A 10,000-nucleotide genomic window follows, 5' to 3' on the forward strand; every position below is an offset into this window, starting at 1 on the left:
GTGAAGACTGTGGCCATTAATCTTGTCACCTCTCACTACGACACTTTCTCAAGACCACAAAGACGAAGAGCTGAGTTTTCAAGGCAGTTTCTACTTATGTTGAGCCACAAATCTTGCTAATTCCTCACCAGAACCGTAAAAATACCCTTAAAAACACGAGTATCTTCAGCTGGGGCCTTTGTAAATAGTCTTGGTGAGAGAACAGAGCGTGTGTGGGTGTCAATTGAGGGCACGACGACGACCTCTCCCATGGCGCGGCTCTCATGTGCTTTGACGTGGCTGAGCAGTCCAGTCCGTGTCATGAACCCCCTATGGCAGATGTTGCAGATGTGGGGTGTGTCTATCCTGGCGCCTGCACCTCGCTACACGGATTTGCCTCAGTGGTTACGCGTACCAGTCCAGGTTTTGAATGCCTCTTGACAGACATGCGCCTAGTTGGTCTGTCCTGTGTGTGGGTTTCAAGGTGGCGTGGGTCAATGGTGCGTGCCTTTAGTCTCGCTTTGAGGTGGTCCTGGTACCGCTTGATCTGTCCTGCAAGCTCAGGAAAGAGGACATTTTAGGGACCTGGTTGTTTTGTGTCCTAATAACGTGACCTACACATCTTAAGGAGCACCACTTCACCACTAACACGACACCACTGCTACTACTACTACTACTACTACTGCTACTGCTACTACTACTACTACTACTACTACTGCTGCTGCTGCTACTCTGAATTCCCAATTGATGTAAGTATTTGTCTTTCTAACTTAAGTAATCCTCTTAAGTACTCTCTCTCTCTCTCTCTCTCTCTCTCTCTCTCTCTCTCTCTCTCTCTCTCTCTCTCTCTCTCTCTCTCTCTCTCTCTCTCTCTTCTCTTCCTTCCTTCTTCCTTCCTTCCTTCCTTCCTTCCTTCCTTCCTTCCTTCTTTTCTTCCTTCCTTTCTTTACTATATTTCATTTTAAAAGTTTGTTTCTTCCTCCTCCTCCTCCTTCTCCTCCTCCTCCTCCTCCTTCTCCTCCTCCTCATCCTCATCCTTCTCCTCCTCCTTTCGTCTCTGAATTCTAAGAGAAGAGGACGATTGAGAAGGAAGAAGACTACAAGAAATAGAAGGAGGAGGAGGAGGAGGAGGAGGAGGAGGAGAGAATGTCAAGGAACAGAAGAGGAAAGAAGAGTAAGGGAGAGAAGTAGGAGGAAGAGGAGGAGGAGGAGGAGGAGGAGGAGGAGGAGGAGGAGGAGGAGGAGGAGGAGGAGGAGGGGGGAAGAAGAAGAAGAAGAAGAAGGAGAAAGGAGAAAAAATGTGAAAGAAAATGGAAAAGAAATAAACAACAACAACAACAACAATTTCTCTCTCTCTCTCTCTCTCTCTCTCTCTCTCTCTCTCTCTCTCTCTCTCTCTCTCTCTCTCTCTCTCTCTCTCTCTCTCTCTCTCTCTCTCTCATTAGAACTTAAAATTAGAAATAATCATAAAACGAATTAGAAAAAAGAGGAGGAGGAGGAGGAGGAGGAGGAGGAGGAGGAGGAGGAGGAAGAAGAGGAGGATTGTTGTTTTTGGAAGACTAGTGGTAACTCTATTACACATTAAGACTGTTTACAAGAGGAAGAGGAGGAGGAGGAGGAGGAGAGAGGAGGAGGAGGAGAAGAAGAAAATTTCCCCTCTTTGTCCGACTTCTCCACTTACAACACAAGAGAGAGAGAGAGAGAGAGAGAGAGAGAGAGAGAGAGAGAGAGATAAGAGGTTTGTTTGTGTCATTTAGGTTACGTTATTAGAGAGAGAGAGAGAGAGAGAGAGAGAGAGAGAGAGAGTTCAACAGGTATGCTCGTATAAAGATCAGACCAATTAAAGGAGGAGGAGGAGGAGGAGGAGGAGGAGAAGAAGAAGAAGAAGAAAAGAAAAAGAAGAAGAAGAAGAAGAAGAAGAAGAAAAGAAGAAAGAAAAAAGAAAGAAAAAAAACAGGAAGAGAGAGAGAGAGAGAGAGAGAGAGAGAGAGAGGTGAGGCTGGGGTGAAGGAAAGCTGCAGCCTGTATAGTGCTTCCATTTTAAGTCAAAACACTCTAAACTATGGTAATCGTCCCCTTCTTAGAGTAGTATTTAGGGTACTGCAAAAACTAGGGTCATTTTAAAGTCATCTGCCGCCTTATGGATAGGTTAGAATGGCGTCAATCTGGTGGCAGGCTGGTTCTCTTCCATGCCCTATTCATATACACAACCATCCTCGTGACTTGTACCATCCCCTCACCCCCCAGACACCCCATCCCTTCCTCCCTAGTCCCCAGTATCATCCCCTCACGCCCCCAGACCTACCGTAACCCCTTTCTCCCCAGTCACCACAGATCACAGTACACACACACACACACACACACAGTCACTTACGAGGCCACACAGCACCTGCAGTAGTGGCTGTAGTGTGTAGTCCTGTGTGTGTGTGTGTGTTTGGAGGTGATGGAGGGGGTATATTTAACCTTATGTATGGTAAGGGTGTATTAATTAACGATCTATGGGTAATTTCAACTATCTAGGGTAAAATTGACAAGGCTAGGGTAAGATTTCGTCAACGCTGGAAGGTCTGACTGAGGCTGCAGGAAAGAAGAAAAGAGAGTCAGTGTGCTGTTGGAACTCAAAGGGGACGGACGCTCGCTCTCGGCTCCTGGACTTAGGCAGGTGGATTTATTACTACTAACTCCTCTTCCTCTTCTTCTTCTTCTTCTTCTTCTTCTTCTTCTTCTTCTTCTTCTTCGTTAAAAGTTGTCATTTTTTTTTGTGTCTTTTTTCGTTTCGTTATAACCTGTTGAATGTGTTTTTTGTTTCTCTCTCTCTCTCTCTCTCTCTCTCTCTCTCTCTCTCTCTCTCTCTCTCTCTCTCTCTCTCTCTCTCTCTCTCTCTCTCTCTCTCTCTCTCTCTCTCTCTCATCCTATAAATTTATTTCTTGCTCTCTCTCTCTCTCTCTCTCTCTCTCTCTCTCTCTCTCTCTCTCTCTCTCTCTCTCTCTCTCTCTCTCTCTCTCTCTCTCTCTCTCTCTCTCTCTCTCTCTCTCTCTCTCTCTATATATATATATATATATATATATATATATATATATATATATATATATATATATATATATATATTTTTCGATCAAGTTTTTGCTTTTTCTGTTTGCTGAAACAGCTTCCATGAAGTGAGGCGTTCTGCGGCGTCTCCGCCAGTTTTTCTCGGCCCTCCAGCTGCTAACTCTGTACAAGGGCCTTACCCGCCCCTGTATGGAGTACTCTTGGCATGTTTGGGGGCAGGGTTCCAGTGACACAGTTTTGTTCGACAGGGTGGAATGAAAAGGTTTTGGTGTGATCAACTCCCCTCCTCTGAGTGAGTGTCTGTCTTCAGCCTCTTTCTCACCGCCGGAATGTTGCACCTCTTGCTACCTTTTAGCGCTATTTTCATCATAACTGCTCTTATCACCTTCCTAACTGCTTGCTTCCTCTCCTCCTCCTTCTTCTTCTTCTTCCTCCACCCTCACTGCACAAGGCTTTCTTCTTCCTCTCACCACTATTCTGTCCACCTCCCTCATGCAAGAGTTCACCAGTACTCTCAATCCTTCACCACTATTCTGTCCACCTCCCTCATGCAAGAGTTCACCAGTACTCTCAATCCTTCACCACTATTCTGTCCACCTCCCTCATGCAAGAGTTCACCAGTACTCTCAATCCTTCACCACTATTCTGTCCACCTCCCTCATGCAAGAGTTCACCAGTACTCTCAATCCTTCACCACTATTCTGTCCACCTCCCTCATGCAAGAGTTCACCAGTACTCTCAATCCTTCACCACTATTCTGTCCACCTCCCTCATGCAAGAGTTCACCAGTACTCTCAATCCTTCACCACTATTCTGTCCACCTCCCTCATGCAAGAGTTCACCAGTACTCTCAATCCTTCACCACTATTCTGTCCACCTCCCTCATGCAAGAGTTCACCAGTACTCTCAATCCTTCACCACTATTCTGTCCACCTCCCTCATGCAAGAGTTCACCAGTACTCTCAATCCTTCACCACTATTCTGTCCACCTCCCTCATGCAAGAGTTCACCAGTACTCTCAATCCTTCACCACTATTCTGTCCACCTCCCTCATGCAAGAGTTCACCAGTACTCTCAATCCTTCACACCTTTCTCTGGCACACTCTGGAACTCCCTGCCTGCTTCTGTGTTTCCGACTTCTTAAGACTTGTCTTCTTTTAAGAGGGAGGTATCGAGGCATTTGATCCAGAATTTTTGTCCTGTTGGTAATGCAGAAAACTTGTTAACATGTCACTAGAACCACAGAAACATCCTTAAAAACCCGCGTCACTTCAACTACAGCCTTTAAAAACCCGTGTCACTTCAACTAGAGCCTTTAAAAACCCGCGTCACTTCAACTAGAGCCTTTAAAAACCCGCGTCACTTCAACTAGAGCCTTTAAAAACCCGCGTCACTTCAACTAGAGCCTTTAAAAACCAGTGTCACTTCAACTAGAGCCTTTAAAAACCCGCGTCACTTCAACTAGAGCCTTTAAAAACCCGTGTCACTTCAACTAGAGCCTTTAAAATCCGCGTCACTTCAACTAGAGCCTTTAAAATCCGCGTCACTTCAACTAGACCCTTTAAAAACCAGTGTCACTTCAACTAGAGCCTTTAAAACCCGCGTCACTTCAACGAGCCTTTAAAAACCCGTGTCACTTCAACTAGAGCCTTTAAAAACCCGCGTCACTTCAACTAGAGCCTTTAAAAACCCGCGTCACTTCAACTAGAGCCTTTAAAAACCCGCGTCACTTCAACTAGAGCCTTTAAAAACCCGCGTCACTTCAACTAGAGCCTTTAAAACCCGTGTCACTTCAACTAGAGCCTTTAAAAACCCGCGTCACTTCAACTAGAGCCTTTAAAACCCGTGTCACTTCAACTAGAGCCTTTAAAAACCCGCGTCACTTCAACTAGAGCCTTTAAAAACCAGTGTCACTTCAACTAGAGCCTTTAAAAACCCGTGTCACTTCAACTAGACCCTTTGGATAATAGTGAAGGTGACGCGTGGATGTGGTTCAGAATCCAGGCTATGTTCTTACGATATCATTATTATTATTATTATTATTATTATTATTATTATACGTATAGTTTATCATATCTTTGAAATTAGGACTGAAATCTCTCTCTCTCTCTCTCTCTCTCTCTCTCTCTCTCTCTCTCTCTCTCTCTCTCTCTCTCTCTCTCTCTCTCTCTCTCTCTCTCTCTCTCTCTCTCTCTCTCTTAGTGTTATAATTATCTAGTTACGTTTTACCCTCATTTTCCTCCTCCTCCTCCTCCTCTTCCTCCTCCTCCTCCTCCTCCTCCTCCTCCTCCTCCTCTTCACACGTTTGTTAATTAAAAGATGAAGTTACCTGTTTATGATGTAACCCTTTACTTTAAAAATTTCCTTTTTTTTCTTTTCTTTACCTGTTGAAAATTGAGGTGTGTAGGGAGCCAGGGAGGTGTGGTGTGTGTGTGTATATGTGTGTGTGTAGAGGGCTGGCTGTGACTTTGCTTGTTATAATATGTAGTAAAGGTTGAAAGAGAGTCACTACTGGGTGTACACAGATCATGGACGTGTGAAGAGTGTCTGTGGCTTCAGTAGTCTTCCCTAAAGGCATAATTGATTAATGGTAAGAATATTGGCGATAAAAATTCAAGTATTCATATATTTCACTCTGGCACACCTGTACGCACACACACACACGTCATCATCATCATTATTCTTTCATCAATAGAAAATGTCAAAGTCTTTCCAATTCTAACTCCTCTCGAGATTTCTGGCATCTAGCCAATAATATCTCTAACAACTTTACTTCTTCGTCTTTCCCTCCTTTACTTCATCCAGATGGCTCTACAGCTGTCTCTTCTTTTTCTAAAGCTGAACTCTTCGCTCAAACCTTTGCTACCAACTCAACTTTGGATGATTCTGGGCATATTCCTCCTACTCCTCCACCCTCTGACTACTTCATCCCTAAAATTAAAATTCTTTATAAAGACGTTTTCCTGGCCCTCTCTGGCCTTGATTCTCGGAAGGCTTACGGTCCGGATGGAGTCCCTCCTGTTGTTCTCAAAACTGTGCTTCCGAACTCGCTCACTGCCTGGTCAAACTCTTTCATCTGTGTCTCTCTACTTCTATTTATCCTTCTTGCTGGAAGTTTGCTCACATTCAACCTGTCCCTAAAAAGGTGACCACTCCAATCCTTCTAACTACCGCCCTATAGCTTTGATTTCCTGCCTTTCTAAAGCCTTTGAGTCTATCCTTAATAGGAAGATAATGAGGCATCTATCAGCTCACAACCTTCTCTCTGATTGCCAGTATGGTTTCCGTAAAGGCAGATCTACTGGTGATCTTCTTACTTTCCTAACTGAATCTTGGTCATCCTCTTTTAGGGACTTCGGTGAAACCTTTGCTGTCGGCCTTGACATATCGAAAGCCTTCGATAGAGTCTGGCACAAATCTTTAATTTCTAAACTACCCTCCTACGGATTCTATCCTTCTCTCTGTACCTTCATCTCCAGTTTCCTTTCCGATCGTTCTATTGCTGCTGTAGTAGACGGTCACTGTTCTTCCCTAAAACTATCAACAGTGGTGTTCCACAGGGTTCTGTCCTATCACCCACTCTCTTTCTATTATTCATCAATGATCTCCTAAATCTGACTCAATGCCCTATCCACTCCTATGCTGATGATACCACCCTGCATTATTCAACAGCGTTCAACAGACGCCCAACCCAACAACAATTAAATGACTCAAGGCGAGATGCTATAGGACGCCTAACTTCTGATCTTTCACTTGTTTCTGATTGGGGCAGAGAAAACCTGGTTTTGTTCAATGCCTCAAAACTCAATTTCTACAACTATCTACTCGACATAACCTTCCAGACAACTATCCTCTCTTCTTCAATAACACTCAACTTCCCTCTCCTCTACATTAAACACACTCGGTCTATCCTTCACTAAAAATCTAAACTGGAAATTTCACATCTCTACTCTTGCTAAATCAGCTTCCAAGAAGTTAGGTGTCCTATGGCGTCTTCGTCCATTTTCTCTCCCTCCCAGCTGCTTGCTCTGTACAAGGGCCTTATCCGCCCGTGTATGGAGTATGGCTCTCATGTCTGGGGATCCACACACAGCTTTACTAAACAAGGTGGAATCTAAAGCTTTTCGTCTTATCAACTCTTCTCCTCTAACTGACTGTCTTGATTCTTTAAGTCACCGCCGCAATGTTGCATCTTTATCTGTCTTCTACCGCTGTTTTCATGCTGTCTGCTCTTCTGAACTTGCTAACTGCATGCCTTCCCCCTCCTGCGGCCTCGCTGCACAAGACTCTCTACTTCTTCTCATCCCTATTCTGTCCATCTTCCTAATGCAAGAGTTAACCAGTATCTTCACTCCTTCATTCCCTACACTGGTAAACTCTGGAACTCTCTACCTGTGTCTGTATTTCCACCTGCCTATGACTTAAACTCTTTCAAAAGAGGAGTGTCAAGACACCTCTTACGTTAACTGGACCCTCCTTTTAGATTTTTTTGTTTTCTCTTTCTACTTTCTTCTTAACAGGGCCTGGCAACCAGCGGGATTTTTTTTTCCAACACTTTGTTTGCCCTTGGCCAGTGCCCTTGTAAAAAAAAAAAAAAAAAAATATTATCACGATTTTACACACACACACTCACACACACACAGATCATATATTGCCTGTCTCTCGCTCTCCTTCCTTCTCTCTCTCTTAAAAAGTTAAACAGGTGTGTGTGTGTGTGTGTGTGTGTGTGTGTGTGTGTGTGTGTGTGTGTGTGTGTGTGTGTGTGTGTGTGTGTGTGTGTGTGTCCTTGTCTCTCTTAAAAAGTTATAAGGTTAAATTTATCACACACACACAGATCATATATTGCCTGTCTCTCGCTCTCCTTCCTTCTCTCTCTCTTAAAAAGTTAAACAGGTGTGTGTGTGTGTGTGTGTGTGTGTGTGTGTGTGTGTGTGTGTGTGTGTGTGTGTGTGTGTGTGTATGTGTGTTGAGTAATAAGGTGCTTAAATTTATCCGTGATTGTATTTTGTTTGTTCGTTCTCTCTCTCTCTCTCTCTCTCTCTCTCTCTCTCTCTCTCTCTCTCTCTCTCTCTCTCTCTCTCTCTCTCTCTCTCTCTCTCTCTCTCTCTAATGGATCAGACCAACACTTTTCAAGTTTGTGGTAAGTTAAGCCTCCTCCTCCTCCTCCTCCTCCTCCTCCTCCTCCTCCTCCTCCTCCTCCTCCTCCTCCTGCGTGATGAACAGCATGCACGTAAACAAAACAGCCTGGCTACAGAAGACCTCACCCAGCGAAAAACGATCTGGTGAACCCGCTTCCTATTTTCTTCAATGCACCTTTACAGCGCCACAGTCCCCCACGAGTGCACGCTGGCTCATGTCACGCCCAATATCAAGAAAACAAATAAGTCACTGCCAGCCAATGACGGACCAGCCAGTAGTGTGCAGGCTGATGGAAACGATAATCGGAGACAAGATTGTTAGATTGATGAAATTAATTAAAGATTCAATACGTGATTTCAGAAATAAGCGATCCTGATTAATAAGTTTACTAGAGTTCTTTTATGAAATTTTAGTTTGTGTGACGAAGCAAAAGCAGTGGATGTTATTTACCTCAGTACTGAAGGGGTTAAAATAGTGAAGACTGTGGCCATTAATCTTGTGACCTCCATAGACCCTTGCTAATGTCAATAAAATGGTCTAATGGTACACAAAACTCAAGGTAAAATGTGTCCCAGTACTGAAGGGGTTAAAATAGTGAAGACTGTGGCCATTAATCTTGTGACCTCCATAGACCCTTGCTAATGTCAATAAAATGGTCTAATGGTACACAAAACTCAAGGTAAAAATGTGTCCCAGTACTGAAGGGGTTAAAATAGTGAAGACTGTGGCCATTAATCTTGTGACCTCCATAGACCCTCCCTAATGTCAATAAAATGGTCTAATGGTACATAAAACTCAAGGTAAAAATATGTCCCAGTACTGAAGGGGTTAAAATAGTGAAGACTGTGGCCATTAATCTTGTGACCTTCCATAGACCCTTCCTAATGTCAATAAAATGGTCTAATGGTACACAAAACTCAAGGTAAAAATGTGTCCCAGTACTGAAGGGGTTAAAATAGTGAAGACTGTGGCCATTAATCTTGTGACCTCCATAGACCCTCCCTAATGTCAATAAAATGGTCTAATGGTACATAAAACTCAAGGTAATGGTACAAAAAATATGTCCCAGTACTGAAGGGGTTAAAATAGTGAAGACTGTGGCCATTAATCTTGTGACCTTCCATAGACCCTTCCTAATGTCAATAAAATGGTCTAATGGTACACAAAACTCAAGGTAAAAATGTGTCCCAGTACTGAAGGGGTTAAAATAGTGAAGACTGTGGCCATTAATCTTGTGACCTCCATAGACCCTTGCTAATGTCAATAAAATGGTCTAATGGTACACAAAACTCACGGTAAAAATGTGTCCCAGTACTGAAGGGGTTAAAATAGTGAAGACTGTTGCCATTAATCTTGTGACCTTCCATAGACCCTTCCTAATGTCAATAAAATGGTCTAATGGTCACTCTGCCTCTAGAACCATAAAAACACCTTAAAAATCGCTCCTCTCTCTCACCACCACTGTTTACAAAGGCCACAGAGATGACTAGCGGAGTTTTCAAGAGTGTTTCTCATGTTAATAGTGCAGAAATCTTGTCATTCTGCCTCTAGAACCATAAAATCACCTTAAAAACCTCGTGTCAATTAAAAAAAAAGGCTTCTAAAATTGTGGAAATGAAGCGAAGAGGTGTTTAGAATTACCTGCCTTATAGATGTAGCTGTGTTGCATACGTGGAGTGAGATAAGTGTGTAAAAGTGGATTGTGAAAGGAATATACACATGTTTAAGTATGTTTCTTTAGTCAACACTGTTTTGTAAAGGAGAAAATTGAGTCGTTAGAGGAAAATTGTGTAATATTTAGAAGGAATATATAGAAACACATGCTTAATTA

General features: G+C 43.3%; 1 protein-coding gene across 3 annotated transcripts in view; it reads left to right on the forward strand.

Moving 5' to 3' along the window:
- The first annotated feature begins 2,583 nt into the window (after window positions 1-2,583).
- The window catches only part of LOC123505655 (galactose-3-O-sulfotransferase 4-like), a 90,440-nt gene continuing 83,023 nt past the window's right edge, over window positions 2,584-10,000 (forward strand). The window contains exon 1 of one of the 3 annotated variants that reach the window (XM_045257268.1): window positions 2,584-2,637. The gene's annotated coding sequence lies outside the window, so the exon portion shown is untranslated. The remainder of the gene's footprint in view (window positions 2,638-10,000) is intronic. The other 2 variants (XM_045257295.1, XM_045257286.1) reach the window with 2 other exon arrangements.

The sequence above is a fragment of the Portunus trituberculatus genome, chromosome 2 (assembly GCF_017591435.1).
Source record: "Portunus trituberculatus isolate SZX2019 chromosome 2, ASM1759143v1, whole genome shotgun sequence".
NCBI lineage: Eukaryota > Metazoa > Arthropoda > Malacostraca > Decapoda > Portunidae > Portunus > Portunus trituberculatus.